Below are 22,052 nucleotides of genomic sequence, written 5' to 3' on the forward strand. Positions count from 1 at the left end.
CTCTCCCACAACCCCTTGGTTAAAAAACTCGTTTTACAGATGCCAGGTTCATTCCTTACCAACTTCCAGAGCACAGTCTTACAATTCTCAACTGCCTTTCCAGATCCATCTCTCACTTTTTCTCATATGATTAGTGAGTACTATGGGGTCATCTATGGTTAGGTATACCCTAACTTTTCTCTTGGTCCTGGGATTGTTCTAGGGATGAGCACTGATCCAAGCCTGGACGATCAGCACTTTTTTCCCCCAGGATTTCTCAAACTTGAATTAAGGGTATTACTTCTTTTCTAATGGTAGAAATAGCCAGATGCAAAACTTGGGAATGCCGTATTTCCAGATATACAAAGAAAGCCAGTCTTGGGAACTTGGCTGATTTAGTTGGAAGAGCATGTGACTCCTGATCTTGGGGTTGTGAGTTTGAGCACCATGTTGGGTGTAGAGATTATTTAAAAAAATAAATTAAATTAAATTAAATTAAATTAAAGAAAAAAAGCCAGTCTAGGGGTGCCTGGGTGGCTCAGTCGGTTGAGCGTCTGACTTCGGCTCAGGTCATGATCTCACAGTCTGTGAGTTCAAGCCCCGCGTTGGGCTCTGTGCTGACAGCTCAGAGCCTGGAGCCTGTTTCAGATTCTGTGTCTCCCTCTCTCTCTGCCCCTTCCCCACTCATGCTCTGTCTCTCTCTGTCTCTCAAAAATGAATAAATGTTAAAAAAAAATTTAAAAATAAAGCCAGTCTTGAGCGAAACTGAAGCCAATGCAGCAAGGGAAGCAAGGAGAGATCAAGAGAGATCTGGTAATGCTGAAGTTACTGGTTCCAAAATTTCCTGAAGCCTCAGTTCCTTGCTCCCCCCATCTCCCACTTTCAGTTTGATTATTTAGCCATTTTTCTTGATGCCTTGAACTAATTCTTCTCCTTTATTTTTGCCCAAGCAAGTTCAGGTTGGGTTTCTGTCACTTGGAACCAACAAATCTGGATAACATAAATATCATATAGTCACAACTAAACTGGACTGCCTGCTGATCCTGAGCACACTTTTGCTTATGCTGTTCTTTGTGCCTAGAATGTTTCCTATTCCCACATGTCTAAACTAACCACTCAGTCTTCAAGGCCTCATCCCTCATGCACTATCTCTGATCCAACTGCAAATATTAAACTATCCCTCCTCTAAGCTCCCCAGTCCTTTAAAAGCGGAAAAAAGTTATCTTATTATACTCAGAACTCTCTAACTTGTGTTATAATTATTTATATATACACCCTCTCTACTATTTTCTTTCCAGAACAAAGATTTGCCTTGTTCATCTTGTTCCCACTGTGCTACCACAATGTCTGGCATGGATACCACTGTATAAATGTTAGTTCTTTTCTTCTTCCCCTTCTCGTGGTAGGCACACTGCTTTCCTGTAGCTTCATTATCTTTCCCTGGCATCAACATTCCATTGCCTGCTGCTGAGTGAGAAAACGTTCATCTGTGTCTGCCCCAGGCAGTTGTGTGTTGATGAAATAACACTAACAAACTGTTGTGAAAAGAATTTAATTTATCTGAAAATGGTTATTGCATTGAATGCTTAAGGAACTAGTGAGAGAATTGGTTAGTGCCGCTTAGATGGTGGGTTGCTCTGGTATATGTGATATTTCATCTAGAATGTGGATTTCGAGTGGGAACCCTAGAAGGCTTGTATTCAGCAAGAAGGGACTCCATTTCCCAAAGGACTACCTGTTTTTAGTATCTCTGCTTCCTTTCAAATCTCTTTGCCAGATCAAGTATTTGTTAGTGTTAGTGAGGAAAGAGGTAATGAAGGTGTTCTCATACGCAGATATGTTAAAAAAATTCCAGGCAACTTTTGAGGCTTGGAGGTTGGTGTTTTGAGAATACATTATTATCAAAATACATAACTTTTTATATTTAGCTCTCAGCTTCCCTCTCAGATTCTACCACCTGGATGAAGTTTTCTCTCTTCTGCAATCTATATTCTCTTTTCTGAGTTCTCAGAATATTTATTTCTCTGCACTTTCTTTTAGCTTGCATCACACTGCTTTTTAGTAATGGCTGTGTGTGTGTGTGTGTGTGTGTGTGTGTGTGCAAGTCTTTAAATAACTTTAACTGGTTTTTGGGTTTGGCCTATTTCAAATCTTACCTGTACCCAGAGAAAATTATAATGCTTACACACTGGTTAAAGGATGATGTATTCCAGGGGACCTATTAAAATACCTATCACACATCTACAAATATCAAGTTACAATAAACATCTTGTCCTTTGTATCCTGCCTCTTTGGAGGAACAATGGGATACACAAGTTTCAGAAGTTGGGCACCTGACTTTACAGTTTTGCTCATTCAACCAATGAAAAATATATAGGAATAGAATCTACATTGTTGGCTATTTAGCTATCTTTTTATGGATATGTATCTCCATCTTTCTTTTTGTTTTATTTTTTAATGTTTATTTTTGAGAGAGAGCAGGGGAAGGGCAGAGAGAGACACACACAGAATCTGAAGCAGGCTCCAGGCTCTGAGCTGTCAGCACAGAGCCTGACATGGGGCTTGAACCCACGAACTGTGTGTATCTCCATCTTTCATTTTCAGAACTGTAGAGGGCATGGACCTACTTTGTATAGCCTATAGTTCTAGCGTGATGTCTTATACACGGTAGGCATCGATAAATGTGAGAAATGATTGAATGATACGTACATTCTCTTACAGTTTCTTTGCAGGATAACATGACTAAGAATAAAGTGCTATTAGTCATCTGAAAGTCTTTTTTGTAAGGAAGTGGAGTATAAATAAGCACATAAATAAGAATAAGGTATTATTATCACATTTTGGAAAAGCCTTTTGGCCTCTGATCTGCAATATTACCTGGATCAGAAAGACTGGCTGAGGGAACAATTGGGGACCAAGAATGTGAGGTAGAATTCATTCTCTTTTTCTGGTATTTAAACACAAGCTGTAAGAACAAAATGTTTCTAATTAAGATACCACTGATTTTTCCCTCCATTAATTCCATTTTTCTTCCAAGCTAATGGGTGTATATAATGACTCCACATCAAAGACTCTTTTCTAATGGTTTAAGAGATGTTTTATTAGAACAAAGCAGAATTCACAAGCTACAACAGAGCAACTTGTCAAAGTTATTTTGGAGTTGATTTACAAATCATTCTTCATTGTGTGTGCTGTGCTTCTAAACCTCCTTCTCCAAGATTGCTTCAGCTCTTTGCACTTCCTCTTGCTAAGTCCTTCCCCTCCACACTCTTCTCACCTAGCACTCTCCTCACATAATATTATAATGATCTATTTTCTTCCCTATCACCTTCTATTAGACCAGAAACTCCTTGAGGGCAGGTATTAAAGCTTGCTCAACTTAGTACATTTGGTGCCTTGCAAAAGTGTCTGATGTCTTAAAAGAATGAATGATAACAGTGCCTCACATTTATACAGCACTTTAGACCTAGAAAGCAGTTTCCTATGTTATTTAACTTCCATGATATTCTGAGGCAGGCAAAAAACCCATTATCATCCATTTTTACAGATCTGAGAAGTTCAGAGAGGCTGTGTAACGTAAGGGAAAATAGGCTGCAATTTCAGGAGACACCAGAACTAATGACTACGGGTTCCAGCTCTAGAGTCCTTTTCTGAACATTGGAGCTGTTCGTTTTCTGAGCCATGTGGCAAAGGCAAAGCAGACTTATTCCTTGAATGCTTTTAACTTTCTGCCTCCACGCTTTGCTCCTCTCTTGGGTCTTTTTTACTTCTGACTTAGCCTTCCTTATAGGGAAGTTGAAAGATTCCATAAAAATCTACTTTTTGTTCCGTTTCCTACTTCTATTCTTGCTGGGACCTGCACCCCCACTTCATACATGCCTCATAAAGCAAATAGTGTATGTTCTCCTTGTAAGGGATGAGGAGTTAATTTCTTTAGAATATATTACATCTAAGGAAGGACCAGGTGAGAAAGACCAGAGGAAGCCATCATCTGTGTATTCCAGACCACCAGCGCTAGACATCTCGGTGCCAAGAACCCCTAGCTCCAAGAAATAAGACGTAGGCCCTTGTCTTTGTTCCAGTGGGTTCCTGGATGCCTGAGAGGACATGTACACTGGACCATAATCCTTAATAAAAACCCCAGATCCTGAGCAAAGATGAGACTCTCTCTCCTTCCCTTTCTGTACTCTACGCCTTCAATAAACTGCGTTCATCTCCTGCTGACTCCTATTTGATTTCTATCTTGTGAATAGCCAGGGACCATCTTGGCTGCTCCTGTGAAACCCCCTGTGGGTCCTCAGTCCATCACTACTTTTTATTTAGGAGCCACATATTTCCTATGTGCAGTTGAAAAATGAAAAAATATATACTCTTCTGTTGATTCTCCAGTTCCTCTGCCTGGGACCTCTTGGTTGAGGTGTAGGATTGTGGAATATGTGGCATGAGATGGGTATGATGTGTATTTGTGGGGAAAAATGTAGCCGACTGGTGTGGCACTGAGCAGTGCACTGCTCAGAGGACTTTCAGGGCAAGGGCCAGCAATGCTGAGGCCTTGGCTTTGAGTTCCCTCTAACAGCCCCTCCCATCTCCAACATTTTTCTCTAGTGGAAATCTGGATAAATTGAACTGGTAGAGTTGGGAGAATGATACAATAAGACTCCAGAAGATGTTGATATAAATATTAAAGAGTGTTTAGAAAAGAAGTGGAGTGGTCAAGGTGAGGGTGGAAAGCCAGGGTTTACTTGCTGACATTAACTATATTTGATAATTGTCTGCAATTGAACTCAATTGTCTAATTGTTCAATTCTCCTTTGCACATAGCTCTGAGGGTGGAAGCTAAGGAGAGGGAAGGAGGGACTCTCTTAAATGGCCTTTAAAATAAACAGAGTCCTTTTCTTTTCTTTTTAAATTTTTAACATTTATTTATTATTGAGAGACAGAGACAGAGCATGAGCAGGTGAGGGGCAGAGAGGAGGAGACACAGAATCTGAAGCAGGCTCCAGGCTCTGAGCTGTCTGCACAGAGCCCGACGCGGGGCTCAAACTCACAAACCGCAAGATCATGACCTGAGCCAAAGTCGGACACCCAACCAACTGAGCCACCCAGGTGCTTTTTCTTGAAAAAGAATGAGTAAAAGCAATAGTTTTAAAATCCAGGAAAAATGAAATGTCCTGGGATACTTGAGTGGCACAGATGCCTACATCATCAGCAAGTTAAAATGAGAATGATAAGGGACTTGTTGGCCTTATCTCAGTTTCACATGCAATATCCCCATCATAAAGCACTAGCAATATCACTCCATGTATACCCACTCCCTCACATCTAGTTCACCAGAAATACACAGCATATTTTATATATAGAAACTTAAAAGTTATACACATAATGAGGCCTACCATTTAAAGAGTAATTAATATGTGCCAGGAGCTTTACATACATTTACTCCTCACAGGAACCCTGTGATAATAAGAACCAACATTATAAGTTGATAGATAAGGAACCGAGGTTTAGGGAGGTCAAACAACTTGCCCAAGGTCATATACCAGGTAAGTAGAACTCCAGAATTCTCACCTACGTCTGATAGTGGACTTGCGCCACACTGCCTCATATGTATCCAATTTAACCACTGGCAAGCACTCTGTCTTCTGCCTGTATCATAATTTTTTACATGAGTAACACATACATGGCTTGTATGTTATGAACTCCTCTTATGTCCCCAATTAGATTGTGAGCTTCTGGAGGGAAGAGAAAGGCTTCAGATCCTCACTCAGTTAAGCAGTAACTAAGTAGAATTATGTTTAACAAAGGACACCAGGAAGATGGCTAGAAATGTGGAAGTCTAGTAGTAAGAAAAGATAACAGAAGGGAGGAGACAGGAATATATTCTTTCAATAATTTAATGGGCACCTGGACTGCTGTTAGGTGCTGGGTGTGCGGTGATGACCAAAGCCTGTTAGCGTTCCCACCCTTCACGGGACTTCTTTGTGAAGGTCTGGGTCATGATCAAGGATGTCAGTCACCCAAGGGACAATTTAACTCGGTGTTCCTCAGCAGAAAAGAAAACTAAGGAGTGGCAGGCCCCAGCATCTGCAGGGTTCTAGCAGTCCTGCAGCGCAAAGACAGAAATAAGATAGAAGTATGCCAAGTGAAACACTTTTATATGATTGAACTTGACCGGCCAGAGGTTTGGGGCCATGTGTGAGGGGAGATAAAGAGCGCAGAGAACCAGGCGCGCTTCCGAGATAAAGGGGTGTGGTCGCCCCGCCCCTGCTGCCAGCTTCCCCAAGCGTCGCTTCTTTCGCCCAGGACTCTGGGCGGTGAGGTCTTCTCCGCCCACCACGGGGAAAACGGGGACTGCTGGGTGGCCCCCAACTCCTCACCCGCCCTTGTGAAACGTCTCCAATTGTGCCTCATAAGCAGAGTCCAGCCCCCGCGGGTGGACGGGGTTGTCTAGACTCCGCGAAGGCTGAAAAGGGAGGTCAGGGCGGTGCCGAAGTCCCCAGAACACAAGCCAAACCCCCGCCCCCGCCATTAAGTCTCCTTGCCTTTTCCCCTCCTCCCGCAATCCCGCGGTGATGCTCCTCCTCCAACCCCTCTAGCCTCCCGCGCTGGGCCTTGGCGGCCGGGGGGGGGGGGGGGGGGGGAGGCAGGGGGGAGGGGGGGTCGGGACGAGCGGTCAAGACTGCGCGAGAGTACCGCCCAAATCCCGCGAGACTTGCCTGCTGCTGCCGCCGCCGCCGCCGCCGCCGCTGCCGCCGGCGTCGCTGCCGCCGCCTCTTACGTCTTTCCCTTTGACAAGTCGCCGCTGCTGCAGCAAAAATAAAGGACGCGGCCGCCGCAGCCGCTGCCGAGCCGAGCTCGGGTCGCCGGAGCCGCGCCCCACGCCAGCCAGCTCCGGAGCCGCGTACGGTAACGCCTCTTCTTCTGCCCTCCTGGCTGCCTGTGCGTGCGCCCCGCCGGCCCGGCAAGGCCGGCCGGGGCCGTTCCCGGGCCGCGGCCGAGCGGGGCCGCCGGGGTCCTGGGTGGGCGGCAGGCGGAGGCCTGGGGGAACCCTCCCGGCGTTGTGCGCGCCCGCGGCTTCAGAGGCCTCCCGCCGCCTGGGCGCCTACAGAGCCGTCTTAGAAACCCAGCCGCTCGCACAGGGACCCGCCCCTCCAGCGGCTTTTTGTACCTGTCCCTGGGCCCTCGGGGGTCGCGTCTCTGACCTTCTCCTTCACCCCTGTATCCTCTGACGAGGGCCTTCCCCCGGCCGGGGCTGGGGTCGTGGGGCAGCGGCCCGACTCTGTTTCGGGAAAGCCTCGACCCCAGTGCCCCCAGTCACCGGCCGCCTTTTGAGGTGGAGATTGGGACGACGTGTCTTTCTCCTTTGCTCTGCCTTTGGGTGGGGGCAGCTCATCTGGTACACCTTTCTCCAAATCTCCTGCCTCGGTAAAATAACAATTTATAATGCCTGTGCTACCAAAAGAGGAGACGAGATGCATTGTTTAGTCTCTGGGTGAGATGAGGATGATGAGGAAAAGAGTTGTCCCAGGGAACATGTTGAAACCTTTTCTGTGATGAGTGGCAGGTTCTTGGGAGACACGAGGACAGGAACTGGTACCACCTTTCCCAAGAGATTATGTAAAAGACCTGCTCTCCGGCCCAGAGAGCTGTGTGCAGGGACAGAATTTGCCTTAATTTTAAAATAATGTCTATAGTACTGTAGAAAATATGGATAATCAGAGTTATAGGAATACCCAATCTTAACTAACTCGTCTTTGTAATTCCATTTCCAGAGATAGCATTTCATGGTGAGCATTTTGGTGTATTTCCTAACAGACGCTTAGTTTTTTCGAATAATACTTGGCTCATCATTGATTGGGACTTACCCATTCTGTATATGTTTCAAAATGATTTGTTTTATTTGAGTCACTTGGGTCCACTTGATTAAGACTGGTTACTTGTTCATTATCACTGGTTGTACTCTGTCATCACTGTCTCTTTCATTGGACCCTCTTCCAAAATGATTGTTAGTTAAATGATTTTAAAAATCGAAAGTTAAACAAGTGTTAACTGCTTGGATCTAGTACATATATGTTTTTACAGTTCTTTCTTTGGTGGGTGCTGAAAAGGAGCAGTGTTTGGGGGAAGCAAACTATGATTATTCACGGTGGGGAGAAACCTCTTTTCCTCAAGGTTTTATAACATTGATTTTCATTGGTTATTTTTAGACCCAAATCATTATGTGACATTGTTTGTCATAGTGCCTTTGTGATTGGGATAGGATGGATACCTGCCTTTGATTATGCAGGTTTCTATGGTGTGAGTTTATACAAGCAAAATTGAGTGTCCTAGGTGTCTGTATGCATGTACACACACGTATAATGCATCTACACATGGGCATATCTTGGAAGTGAGTTAAAATGTATTATTTGAGAAAAGAAAGCATTAAGTAGGGAAAATAATAGTCTTGTAATATTTCTTTCAAATTATATGACAGTATTATATAGCAGAATGAAACATCTAGGGAGGTTGAAAATCTAGTGGTTTTAAAAAACGTGATAGATTGTCATTTGTCTGCAGTTGTTATTGGAATGGATTAAATGGCCTATTAAGGCCTTTTGTAATTCTAAACTTATATGAATTTTGTTTTTCCTGAGGTTCTCTTATCACTTTGCTTCTTAAATTTCTAGTCATGCTGTTTTGCATGTGACACTTAGCCATTCATTTGCTGGTCATGTATTCCACTCCCTATGCAGGCATCCTGGTGGTGCATGGAGGAGAAAGCAAATGTGTCACTTAGTCTGTTTATTAATATAAACATCTTCTGGGGCGCCTGGGTGGCTTGGTTGGTTGAGCGTCTGACTTTGGCTTGGGTCATGATCTCACGGTTTGTGGGTTCCAACCTTGTGTGGGGCTCTGCACTGATAGCTCAGAGCCTGGAGCCTGCTTCAGATTCTGTGTCTCCTCCCCTCTGTCTTTGCCTGTGCTGTCTCTCAAAAATAAATAAACATTAAAAAAAAAAAAAATATATATATATATATATATAAACATCGTCTGCAAATCTTATTTGATTAAAGGAATTTCAAAGACTTTGTTGTTGGTTGGTCTGGATTAGTTAGTAGAAGATGTAAATAATAAATAGCAGTAGAATTCTAATGTTTCAAGCATTTTTTTTCCTAAAAGACATTTTTCCCCCCAAATACTCCTTAGTATTTAAATTAAAAAGAATGACTCGATATACTGAACAGTTGCACTGTTAAAATTTAGATTTTCAGTAAAATAATAGTAATGAAGACTTTGTGGTTTGGGGTGTGGAGAGAAGTTTGTGTTAAGATAAAAGCATATTGACTTGTGAAACATTTTGAATTTTATAGTTGGACAACTATGTAATAATAAGTAAAAAACTTACTATAACCTATTAACTTTTTTTAATGTAAGTAAAACTTTGGCTTAATAGACAAATGCGTTGCTACAGGCACATACTGCAGATTATCATGATGTTGAAAACAACCAATTGGCCACATCATTTAAAAATAAGTTTGCAAAGCCAGTGAAGTCACAACAGCTAGCAATTTTTTTTTTTCTTCACTAAGGTCTAAGGGAACATAAAGTAGATAATTAATTTTTAGATACCAGGTCTCATTTTTATGGTTTTAGTTTTTTCTGTTGTCACTTACTGGGCCCTCTAAATTAATCAGAATATTAAATTACAGATGAGATCCCTGAGCAAGGAAATATGACACTTGCATAAGATGATCAATTGATGGATTTTATTTATTTTTAACCGTTTATTTTGAAATAATGTTAGACTTACAGAAGTGTCGCAAAGATAGTACAGAGAGTTCCTATATAATACTCTTCATACATCATCTCCTGATGTTGACACTTTATATAACCAAAGTACAATGATCAAAGCCAGGAAATTAGTTTTGGTATAATACTGTTAACTAAACTACAGACTTTATTCGAATTTCACTAGTTTTCCCCCTAATGCTTTTTTTTCTGTTGCAGGATCTAATTAATTGCATTTAGTTGTTATATCTTTCTTGTCTCTTCCAGTCTGTGACAGTTCCTCAGTTTTTCCTTGTCTTTCATGATCTTGACACTTTTGAGGAGTACTGTTAGTTAATTTGTAGAATTTTTCCCATTTTGGATTTGTCTGATGTTTTCTATGATTTGATTGAAATTATGTATGTTTACAAGAAAACCACAGAAATGATGTGTCCTAGGTGCATCATTTTAGAGGGTACATGTTGACAGATCTTATCGCTAGTGATATTTTCACCTTGATTACTTTGTTAAGGTGGCCTCTGCTGTGTTTCCCTTATAAAGTTACTATTCATCCTTTTGGTACATGTCTTGGGAGGGGGGAGGGGGACTATGCAGATAAACTGTTTCTCCTCAAACTTGCTGCCACTGATTTTACCATGCCTTGGTAGATCTTGTCCTCAAAAGTTATTGTGGTTCCTACCTAATGGTGATTTTGTATTTTCTTCATTTTAAAAATACATATTATTAGAATTCTTCTATTAGGAAGTGGTATCTCTTCCTCATTTATTTGGTTATTTATTTATATAAGTATATTGTCATTGGTTATTTTATTCTACATGTTATAGCCCAATACTATTTTTTTTGTTACTCAAATTTCCCCAGTTTTGGCCATTAGGAGCCTTTTCATGTTGGCCTTCATCCTTATTCAAGAACTTCCTTATATTCTGGCACCATAGGCTATTTCTTGCTCATCTTGTACCTTTCCTTTTATCAGTCCTGGAATCAAGAACTTGTCTAAGGAAATCTGTTTCCTTTGATCAGAGAATAGAATTTAAATTAAGACCTGGATGCTAGGTGTAGTTAACGGGAGTGTCACTAATCCTAGGCCCTCAGAGGGCAGGGTTTGGAAATACAGGTATATATACTAACGTACAAATGAGTCACGCGCGCACACACGCGCATGCTTGTTTATTTCTATATTTATCTTTCTATATATATTAAAAACCATGAGTTTGTATTGATAGCTTCTACTCTACTCCAACACCACAGGTTCATTTTAACCTTTACTCGTTTCTTTCTTTTTTTTTTTTAAGTTTATTTTTTTTTGAGAGACTGAGATAGTGCAAGCAGGGGAGGGGTAGAGAGGGGGAGAGAGAGAATCCCAATCGGGCCCCGCACCTTCAGCGTGGAGCCTGATGCTGGGCTTGAACCCACAAACTGTGAAGTCATGACCTGAGCCAAAACCAGGAGTTGGCCACTTAATCGACTGACCCACCTCGGCCCCCAATCTTTGATTGTTTCTTATTTGTAACTTTTTTCTGATAGTGAAAAATCTGGCTTTTGTTTTCTACAGAAAATGAGATAATAGATCATATCCAAATTACTTGCTGACTTTTATTTATTTTTTTTTTACCGTTTATTTATTTTTGAGACAGAGAGAGACAGAGCATGAACGGGGAAGGGTCAGAGAGAGAGGGAGACACAGAATCTGAAGCAGGGTCCAGGCTCCTAGCTGTCAGCACAGAGCCCGACGCGGGGCTCGAACTCACAGACTGTGAGATCATGACCTGAGCTGAAGTCGGATGCTTAACCAACTGAGCCACCCAGGCGCCCCACTTGCTGACTTTTATAATGCATATCAAGTAGTTACTGATTGCTAACAGTACCCTTATGAGATGCCTATTTGCTAATTAGAGTTCAGTGTTTGTGTCCAGTGGTTTTTTTTTTTTTTTTTTTTGTCTTGTCTTTAGCCTTACAGTATCTAGTCAAAATATTATTTTTTCCAAAGTTGTTTAGGTTAGTTCTTTACTTCCCCACTCCCTTTAGGGTGGTTCTGTTTTTCATCTGTAATGCAGTTAGATTCTTTTCTTTGTATTCCATTTTGGATTACCCCTCAATCCTGGTTGATTTTGATTATTGATTTATTTATTTTGGTATATGAAACATTGTAGTTACTAAACATTACTACATAAAAAGATACAGAGAAATATCACTTCTTATTCCTACTACCCCATTTCCACCTCCACTTCCAGAACTCCTTTTGCCCATCTGTTTTCCTTGCCTTGTAGGTAACCAGTCTCTTCAGTTTTTTTGTTTATTCTTCTGTTACTTCTTTTACAGAAATGAACAGCCTGTGTTTTTTTTTTTTATATTCCTTTCTTCTTTCTTTCTCATACAGTTTAAAAAAAATTTTTTTTTAACATTTATTTATTATTGAGAGGCAGAGCATGAGCATGGGAGGGCAGAGAGAGGAGGAGACACAGAATCTGAAGGAGGCTCCAGGCTCTGAGCTGTCAGCACAGAGTCCGATGCGGGGCTTGAACCCACAAATGACGAGATCATGACCTGAGCTGAAGTCAGATGCTCAACCGACTGAGCCACCCAGGCGCCCCTTTCTCATATAGTTTTAATTGAGACACATTTCACCCAACACAGAACTTACCTTTTTAAAGTGTACAATTTAGTGGTGTTTTGTGTATTCAAAGGTTGTGCAGCCGTTACAACTATCTAATTCAGGAATATTTTCACCACTCCAAAAAGAAACCCTGTATCCATTAGCAGTCATTTCCCCTACCATCTTCCTTAGCCCCAGTTAACACTAATTTGGTTTCTGTTTGTATAAATTTGTCTATTCTGGACGTTTCATGTAAATGGAATCATATAGTATGTGGACTTTTGTGCCTGGCTTCCTTTACTTAGCATGATTTTTTTCAGGGTTCTACCATGTAGCATGTATTAGTACTCCATTCCTTTTTATGGCTGAATAATACTCCATTATATGGATATATCACATCTGTGCATCCAGTGATGGACATTGGTTTTCTATTTTTTGGCTATTGTGAATAATACTGCAAATGAGCATTCATGTACAAGTTTTTGTTGTGGGCATATATTTTCAGTTCCTTTGGGTATATACCTAGAAGTGGAATTACTGGGTTGTATGATAACTCTATGTTTAACTTTCTGAGTAACTGCCCAACTGTTTTCTTTTCCCTTCTTTCTTATATGAAGAGTAACATGTTATAGATACTCTTTTGCAGTTTATTTTTTTTACTTCTTGGAAATCGCCGGATATCCTGGAAATCTCTCCAAATTAGTTCATTCTGTCTCTTTTTTTAATGTCTATTTATTTATTTTTAAGAGAGAGGGAGGGAGCAGGGGAAGGGCAAAGAGAGAGGAAGATAGAATCCCAAGCAGGCTCCGTGCTTTTAGCGCAGAGCCCGATGTGGGGCTTGAGTCCACAAACCGTGAGATCGTGACTTGAGCCGAAATCAAGGGTCAGACACTTAACTGACTCAGCCACCCAAGGACCCCAAATTACTTCATTCTTTTTAATAACTAGTCTTCATTCTTTTTTTACAGCTGTATAGCACTCCGGTCAGTAGATTTATCTAATTTATTCAGCCATTCTATGTACATTTGAGTTGTTTCTATATTTTGCAGTTATAAACAGTATCGCAGTTAACTGACCTGTGCATATGCAGATTTGTACTGTTAGAGGTGTATCTTCAAGGAAGATTTCTATGAGTAGGATTGCTGGGTCAAAAGTTAAGTACATATGGTAGTCCTCCCCCATATCTATAGTTTATCTTTCCATGATTTCACTTACCGGTGGTCACCAGTGGTTGAGAAGCAGATGATCCTTCTCTTGATATATAGTCAGAAAGAAGGTTAGTAGTAGCCTAGCACTATATCACAATGCCTGTCATTTACCTCACTTCATCATATGTACCTCACTTCATCATATGTACCTCACTACATGTAGGCATTTTATCATTTCACATCATCATAAGATTGAGTATGGTACAATAAAATATTTTGGGAGAGACCACATTCACATAACTTTTTTTTTTTTTTTAAAAGTAAGTTCCACACCCAAAGTGGGGTTTGAACTTATGACCTTGAGATCAAGAGTCGCATGCTCTACCAACTGAGCCACCCAGGCACCCCTCATAACTTTTATTATAGTATGCAGTTGACCTTTGAACAATTTGGGTTTGAACTACCTGGGTGCACACAGTACTATAAATATATTTTCTCTTATGATTTACTTAGTAATATTTTCTTTTCTCTAGCTTACTTTATTGTAAGAATACAGTATATAATACATATAATGTCCAAAATATGTGTTAATTGATTGTTATTGGTAAGGCTTCCAGTCAGCAATAGGCTATTAGTAGTTAAGTTTTCAGAGTCAAAAGTTGTATGTGGATTTTCAACTGCATGGGGTGTTGGTGCCCCCAGCCCCTGTGTTGTTCAAGAATTAGCCGTATTGTTATAATTGTCCTATTTTATTATTGTTGTTAATCTCTTACTTTACTTAATTTATAAATTAAACTTTATCATGGGTATGTATGTGTAGGAAAAAACATACCAGATATAGGGTTTGGTACTATCTGCGATTTCAAGTATCCACTGGGGGGTCTTGAACTGCTGTTTCAGGTATCCGCTGTGGGTCTCCCCCTTTGGGTAAGAGTAGATGACTGTATGTAGTTTTGTTAGATATTACAGAAGTGTTGTACTTGTTTGCATTCCCACCAGTAATGTATGAGAACGCCTATTTTCCTTATAACCTTACCAACAGAGAATGTGTTGTGCTATTTTTTTTCCAGAGATGACTGATTTTTAAAAATGCTCTGTAGTAATTTCAGTGACCTGAACCTATTGTGTAGGGGCACTTAATGCCTGTGGTTGGTAGGTTCTTATAGTTTGAAAATGAAATACATTGTCCACTAATACAGTGCTGATACATGTATGTTATTATGTGCAGGTGAAATCAATTTGAATGCAATTTCTGGTCTAGCTGGGTTTGCTCATTGAAACTTTCTGCATTTAATGGAGTTGCTGCATTGATTCATAATACCTGTACTCTGAAATACTTCTGGAGTTTAACAAAAGATAGCTGAGATTGTACGAAGAATATTCTTTCTTCCATAGTATGTATGATTTAGTAGTTTTGGTTCACACTGTGTGCTCGTTATTTTGAACACTGTACACAGTACATAGTGAAATCATGGTATGGTAGTTATTTGACCGGTAATGGCCATATCTGGAAGCTATTATATTTCCATGAGAAAGAAGGTTAATCTTAAGGAGGATGCAATCGAGAGTTTACAGTTCTAGATTAGGATAATACCAGATGTTAGTGCGACCAAGGTACTAAGACAACATGAGAAACATCCCCATCTTATAAGGTAACAAGTTCTGCCCAGCTGGAAATGTAGGTTCTTTCCCAGAAAGAACACTTTTCCAAGTGCTTGGGACACATTAATGAAAAAAAAAAAGATGATTCTTTTTTAAAAAAAATTTAACTCTAATTGGCACACAATGTTACATTAGTTTTGGGTGTACAGCATAGTGATTTGACAAGTCCATACAAAAAAACAAAAAATCTTGCACTGGAGGAGCTTACATTCTAGTAGTTTTCAGATGAACTGGTGTTCTCAGGAAAAGAGATGCTGAGTGCTGATTGTGAATGGAACCAATAGAGGTCTGCGTAGTCTTTTAGTAAAATTACCTTTGGTCCTATAAAAACCCCAAATGACACTTGATTTTACTAGTTACAAGGAGAAGGCCATGAAAAGTCATAGTATGGTAACATTATTCACCAATCTCTTTCTCTCTTAACTTAAAGGATTCCAAGTACTAGTGGTGCCAGTAGAGGTAGTAGTAATAGAATGATAATAATTGAATACTAGTATAGGTGAGTTTTTTTCCCTCAGCTGGGATTCCAGGAGAGAACTAAACACTAATGTTTTAGGACATTTGGACATGCACTGTATGTAAAGAATTAAGTCTTTCTCGCTGGTGCATCTAGAATGCCACTAGGTATCTACCATTCTTGGGAGAATTGAGAAAATATTTACTCCAGTATTCAGTTCAGGTTCTCTGGTTCAGATGCCTAACTTCAGTTGAAAAAGGTCAGGGTCATTGTAATCCAGATCTGTTTTTTTCTTTTTTTTTTTGAACTCTGCCACTTGCTAGCTGAGTGATGTTGGACAAGTTTTAGTCTCTTAGTGTCAGTTTCCTGGTCTATAAAAGTGAGGGTAGTGGTAATTGCTACGTCATAAGGGTGATGTGAGGATTAAACAATGAAGTCTTTCCAGTTACATTTATCCATTTCTATAGCTTTAAAAACTCTCTGTGCTGATTGACTTCCACATTTATGTCTTGTAGTGCAGACCCTTTCCCTGAGGTCCAGGTTAGAGTTCATCTGCTCATTTCACCATTTCATTTGACTAAGAGGCATCTCAAATTAAATTTATACAATAAAGAAGGTATGATTTCTGTCCTCTTCATTTTCTCTGAATCAGCTCTTAGTAAATGGCAGAACTAATCAAGTAGTCACTTGGGCCAAAAGCCTAGGTGTCATCTGTGATTTTTCTCTTTTCTTCAAACCCTATAATAAGCCCATCAACAAAACCTCTTGACTCTATTTTTTAAATATATTTCTAATCTGATCACATGTCATCATGTCTGCCTTATTACTTTGGTCTAAACCACCATTAACTCCTGCTTAAATAATCACAGTAGTCTCTTAACCCTGCTTTCTCACTTGATTTCTGACCGTCTATTTCTACTTGTAGCTAGAATGACCTTTTTAATGGTCAGATAGGCCATTCCTCTACTTAATACTTTACAATGACTTCCTTTTATAATTAAAGTAACAGCCCAATTCCTTGTGTTGACTTACAAGGTACCACATGGTATAGTTCATCCCTGCCTGTCTCTCTGTTCATTCCACCTGTGCTATACTGAACTCTTTATATTCTTTGATTGTGACAGGTACATTTCCAGGGCTTAATATTTATTTGTTCTTGCTCTTTTTGGAGTGTTCTTTCCTCAGATCTTTGTTTCCTCCCTCACATCATTCAAGTGTTTGTTTAAAAAGGAGTTCTCAGAGGTTTTTACCTCTTTCGAGAAATTGTTAGCCATCACACTGTAGAAAATAGTAATCATCTTTCCTCCACTCTCCTTTTCTCTTTTGTTTTTTTTATAGCACTTGTGCTTCCTGAAATTTAGTGACTTGTCTACTTGTTTATTTGTCTTCCTCACTAGAATGTAAACTCCATGACACCATAAACCTATATATTTTACTCATTCTGGTGCCTCTAAAGTCCCTGGTACATAGAAAGCCAGGAATACAGCTCTAGGAACTTGAGTGTGGAGTAAAATTGTCTCTAAATTGGATTCAATAATTGTACGTCTTTAATGTTTTATGACGAAGGGGAACTATTAAATCAGTTACACAGTGTGAATTTTTTTTGCATTGTGTTATCACATGTGAAACGTTAAGATTTAGAATTTATGGGGCACCTGGGTGGCTCAGTCGGTTGACTGTCCAACTCTGGCTCAGGTCATGATCTCACGGATTGTGAGTTTGAGCCTGGCGTTGGACTCTGTGCTGGCAGCTCAGAGCCTGGAGCCGGCTTTGGATTCCCTGTCTCCCTCTCTCTCTGCCCTTCCCCTGCTCATGTTCTGTTTCTCTCTCTCAAAAATAAATAAACAGTAAAAGATTTAGAATTTATACCATTATCAAGAGCATATAATCGTGCATAGGTTATGCTAAGTAATATGCAAAAAAATAAGCTTGCCGTTCAGCTCTTTGCTTATTGCAGTGTTTGGTTATTCTCATTATAATGGTAGTGATGTTAATGAAATAGTAATATTTCCTCTTGCTCTGGCAAGCTATTTGTCCTCATTCTAAACTCTTAATTTAAAGTCTGTTGATTTTCATTTTGGGGGGTACATATTGTTCAAGCTTTTTTTTTTTTTTTTTTTTTTTTTAACTTAATACAGGTCATGGGCAGTGGGCAGTTTTATGTTATACAATTCAAGTAAGTAGCTTTGCTAACTTGATAGTATTAGAAATATAGGATAATCTATTATAGAACTAGAAAGATTATATTATCTATGTGTTAATATTTAAAAAAGCAAAAGTATCTTTTATAGAAGATATCATTGATCTTTCTTATACAACCAAGTATTCATTTACATATAATGAATTTTGTCAGTAATATGGCCAGATTCTGTTTTCTCAAAATTGCTCATTCTTTTAAAAAGAAGGAATGATGGGGTGCCTTTGTGGCTCAGTTAGTTAAGTCTTCGATTCTTGACCTTGGCTCAGGCCATGGTCTCAGTTTGTGGGTTTGAGCCCTGTGTCGACAGCAGAGCCTGCCTGGGATTCTCTCTCCCTCTCTCTCTTTGCCCCTTCCTTGCTCGCACTTTCTCTCAAAACAGATAAATAAACTTTAAAAAAAATAAAAAGAGAATGATGGAGAGATTTGTGTAATTCACTGAAAGTGGTGTGGTAGAGTAGACAGATGCACATTTAAAGGAATAATGCTGGGTAACACTTACTGAGCATTTACTGTGCACCAAGCATTATTTTAAGTGCTTTTATCTATTGTTTAAACCATGGTTAAATCTGATTGAATACAACACTCAACTTGTTTATTTTGCAGATAAGGAAATTGAAGCACAGAGAGGTTAAGTAACTTGTTCAAGCTCACACAGCTATTAAGTGGTGGGAGTGTGGATTAGAATTCTGTAACAAAGGGGGCTGTTGGCAGAAACTCTTGGGGGCAGAGTTTGGAAATGGCCAACCTCAGTGTGATGGTTTTGGTTGATCTAAAATCCTATCCAACTAATGTTTGAGCAAGACCATTCTACATACATGTTTATGAACTCATAGTGACAGTGAGACAAAATTTTTGGTGCCACATGTTGCTTTGAATTCTTAAAGAATGTTTCTAGTTCTGTTCTCCCAAATGGGGGAATAGATGTGAGAAGAGAACAGCAATTAGTATATGGATTGGATATCACTACAGAAAGGTTAAATTTTCATATAGAAAGATGAAATTCTTCTTGGTAGATGTTGAAACCTAATGATAGTAGGGAGCAAGTTTAGCCTGCAAACTGTCTAGAGCACAATCAAGTAGTGAAATAATAATGACTTACATTTGTGTGTGTGCATTTACATACATATGCACACACATATATATTTGTATAGTGTATATGGCTTCTAGTTTGTAAAGTACTTTGGTAACCATATTCTCAGTTGATCTTCTTAACACCTCTGTGAGATAGACAGGATAGAGACTCTGGTATTTGACAAGCTTCCATAGAGGAGAGAGGTAGCTTTGAGGAATGAGCCCTTGGATAACCTCTAGTTGCTAGACCCTCTTTTTTTTTTTTTTTTTTTTTTAAATTTTTTTAATGTTTATTTATTTTTGAAAGTGAGAGACAGAGTGTTAGCAGGGGAGGGGCAGACAGAGAGGGAGACACAGAATCTGAAGCAGGCTTCAGGCTCTGAGCTGTCAGCATAGAGCCTGATGTGGGCCTTGAACCCATGAACCTGGGCTGAAGTTGGACGCTTAACCGACTGAGCCACTCAGGTGCCTCTGGACCCTCTTTTAATAGGTTCTGATCATAAAGGAAGTTGCTCTTTCTTTGTAAAACTGCAAGAGCGTGAGTGGTGGACTTCTGTATTATGTGGTATTATGGGCTTGATTAAGTGATTATAAATTGCTTAATCTGGAAGCAGGAGGTAACTTGGCATGATGAATGGACAAAGATGGCCTGCTGTAATTGGCATGTTCTCAATGTTATACTGAAAGCCTAGCCATTTTTAAGAAATATAATTTAGATTAAAACTATACTTCTAATAGCAACACTGTTGTAATGTTTCTTAAACTAATATTTTAATTAAAACCTTCTACCAGTTAGGCTGCATTAATATTGATGCTTTATTATTATTATTATATTGGAGATTGGCATAGAAGAGGAGGATAGCTTTACTTTTTTGAAGTAAAAAAAAAAAATTGGTAGCTTCCGAAAAGGCTGATGTGAATGTAAAGCCATAGTGAAATGCTGATAAAAGCTTAGTAAGTCCCCTGTTCCCCTTGTTCATTTTGGAAATAGTTTGAATTGCTTTGGTTAATTTAAATTGGTTTGAGATATTAAGAGGGACTTCTCAAAAGTCTTAAAGGTACACTGCATAAGAGAGTAAAGTAAGATGTAAATTCATAGAGTCCCTTCACTTTAAAGTAGTTGATGATTGACAAAATGTGACTTTGCTTTGCAAAAATCTACAGAATTGCTGAATATTTTGTATTCTTAAATTCTTACATCTTTCAGTTCTCAGTGTTATTTTCTTTTTCCCTGGTTCTCTCTTGTAACTGGCTCCTTATCACCACCCCCTCCCTCTTGGTCTGCCATCTGTTGGTTTGGCTCTTTATTTCAGAGTAGGAAGGCAGGAAAGGGTTTTCATATACAAGATAAAGCTAATTCTTTTGGAGCTCAGTGCGCTGGAGCACTTATGCAATGAGTCTGCTAATGGTGAATTCCAGAAGTAGGATAGGCCCATAGGACTAGAAAGATAGTGATGACTCTGCAGTATTGTCTGCAAGTTTTTTCTGTGATTGTTGCTTTATTTAATAAATAAAAATTAAAAAATTATACTGAAACACTGTAGTTTTTTCATAGAAAGCCATAAATTGGTTAGATTGTAGTAGGCTTGCAAATAACAGTAATTATGTGAGAGTTTAGCATGTTGGGTGTTAGTGAAATTCATGTCAAATTGTTTCCGATAGTACTTTATAAATATAATTTGATCATGGTAAATTTACATTCTCTTATGCCTGACTGTGCATTAATCTATTGTGGGAATTCATGTAGAGACTATTTGTAGTCCTAGGGAAGTAATTCAATTCCCAGACAACATTTTAAAAAAAATCTTTTTAGGGGTGTCTGCTTGGCACAGTCAGTTAAGTGCTGGGTCTCTTGATTTTGACTCAGGTCATGATCTCATGGTTGTGAGATCGAACCGCCTGTCTGGCCCTGTGCTGAGTGTGGAGCCTGCTTCGGATTCTCTCTCTCTCTCTGCCCCTCCCCTGTTCTCTGTCTTTCTCTCAAATAAACGTTAAAAAAATTTTATTACAAAATATTTTAAACATATGTTAATATAAAATAGAATAGTATAAAGAGCTCCCATGTACTCATAATTGAGCTTGAAGAATTATGGGCAGTCTTGTTTTTTCTATAGTTCTATCAACTACCACACCACCAAATCCTTGGACTCTTTTGAACCAAATCCCAGGCATATTTAATTTGTAAATTTCACATATTTCAGTTTAGATTTCTAAAAGAGTCTCTCTTTTTATACAGTAGGCAAAGCAGCATTATCATACCAAAATAAATTTATAGCAAGTTCTTAATATCACCAAGTATATAATCAGGTTTCATATTTTTCTGATTGTTTTACTTACATGTATGTATGTATATATGTGTATATGTATACATATATAATTTTTTTGCATATGTGTACATATATAATTTTTTGCCTGAAATGGGGTCAAAGTAAAGTCCGTACTTTACAGTTTATTGGCATGTTTATTAAATCAATTTTAATCTTTTAGACTCTCCCTCCATCTCTTTTTTTACTTCCTTAGAAAGAAACTAGGTTGTTTGCTCTGAGAAATTTCACATGGTCTCATTTTGCTGAATGCATTTCTGTGATGTCATTTAACATATTCTGTCTCCTAAATTTCCTATAAATTGATAATTTGTCGGAATTTTATTGTTGTAAGAGTACTTCATGGGAGTGGTTTGTTTACATAGGAGGTACATAAGGTCTTGTTATGGCTTGGGATGTTAGCAGTTATTGACAATCATTGTTTAGATTTATTAATTCATCAAGAATTGCAAAATAGTGCAATTCTGTTGTTCTTCATTTATTAAGTGGTGTTCTTTTGGATACCTCTTTAGCAATGTAGATTGTATATTTAAAAAAATTTTTTTTTTTTTTAACGTTTTTTAATTTATTTTTGAGACAGAGACAGAGCATGAACAGGGGAGGGGCAGAGAGAGAGGGAGACACAGAATCGGAAGCAGGCTCCAGGCTCTGAGCCATCAGCCCAGAGCCCGACGCGGGGCTCGAACTCACAGACCGTGAGATCGTGACCTGAGCTGAAGTCAGACGCTTAACCGACTGAGCCACCCAGGCGCCCCGTAGATTGTATATTTAGGGCATTGTATTTATGCCCAAACTGGTTCTGGGATGATTGACAAGGTTCTGTGGTGGAATTCCTTTAAGGGAAGAG

At 39.3% G+C, this 22,052-nt stretch overlaps 1 protein-coding gene across 9 annotated transcripts in view; it reads left to right on the forward strand.

Annotated features, from left to right (window-relative positions):
- Nucleotides 1–6,744: 6,744 nt before the first annotated feature.
- Nucleotides 6,745–22,052, forward strand: part of HERC1 (HECT and RLD domain containing E3 ubiquitin protein ligase family member 1) — a 186,991-nt gene continuing 171,683 nt past the window's right edge. For 8 of the 9 annotated variants that reach the window (XM_058737452.1, XM_058737460.1, XM_058737456.1 and 5 more), the window contains exon 1: nt 6,746–6,885. The gene's annotated coding sequence lies outside the window, so the exon portion shown is untranslated. Of the gene's footprint in view, nt 6,886–22,052 lie in introns of all 9 variants that reach the window. The other variant, XM_058737453.1, reaches the window with a different exon arrangement.

Source organism: Neofelis nebulosa, chromosome 7 (genome assembly GCF_028018385.1).
Source record: "Neofelis nebulosa isolate mNeoNeb1 chromosome 7, mNeoNeb1.pri, whole genome shotgun sequence".
Lineage (NCBI taxonomy): Eukaryota > Metazoa > Chordata > Mammalia > Carnivora > Felidae > Neofelis > Neofelis nebulosa.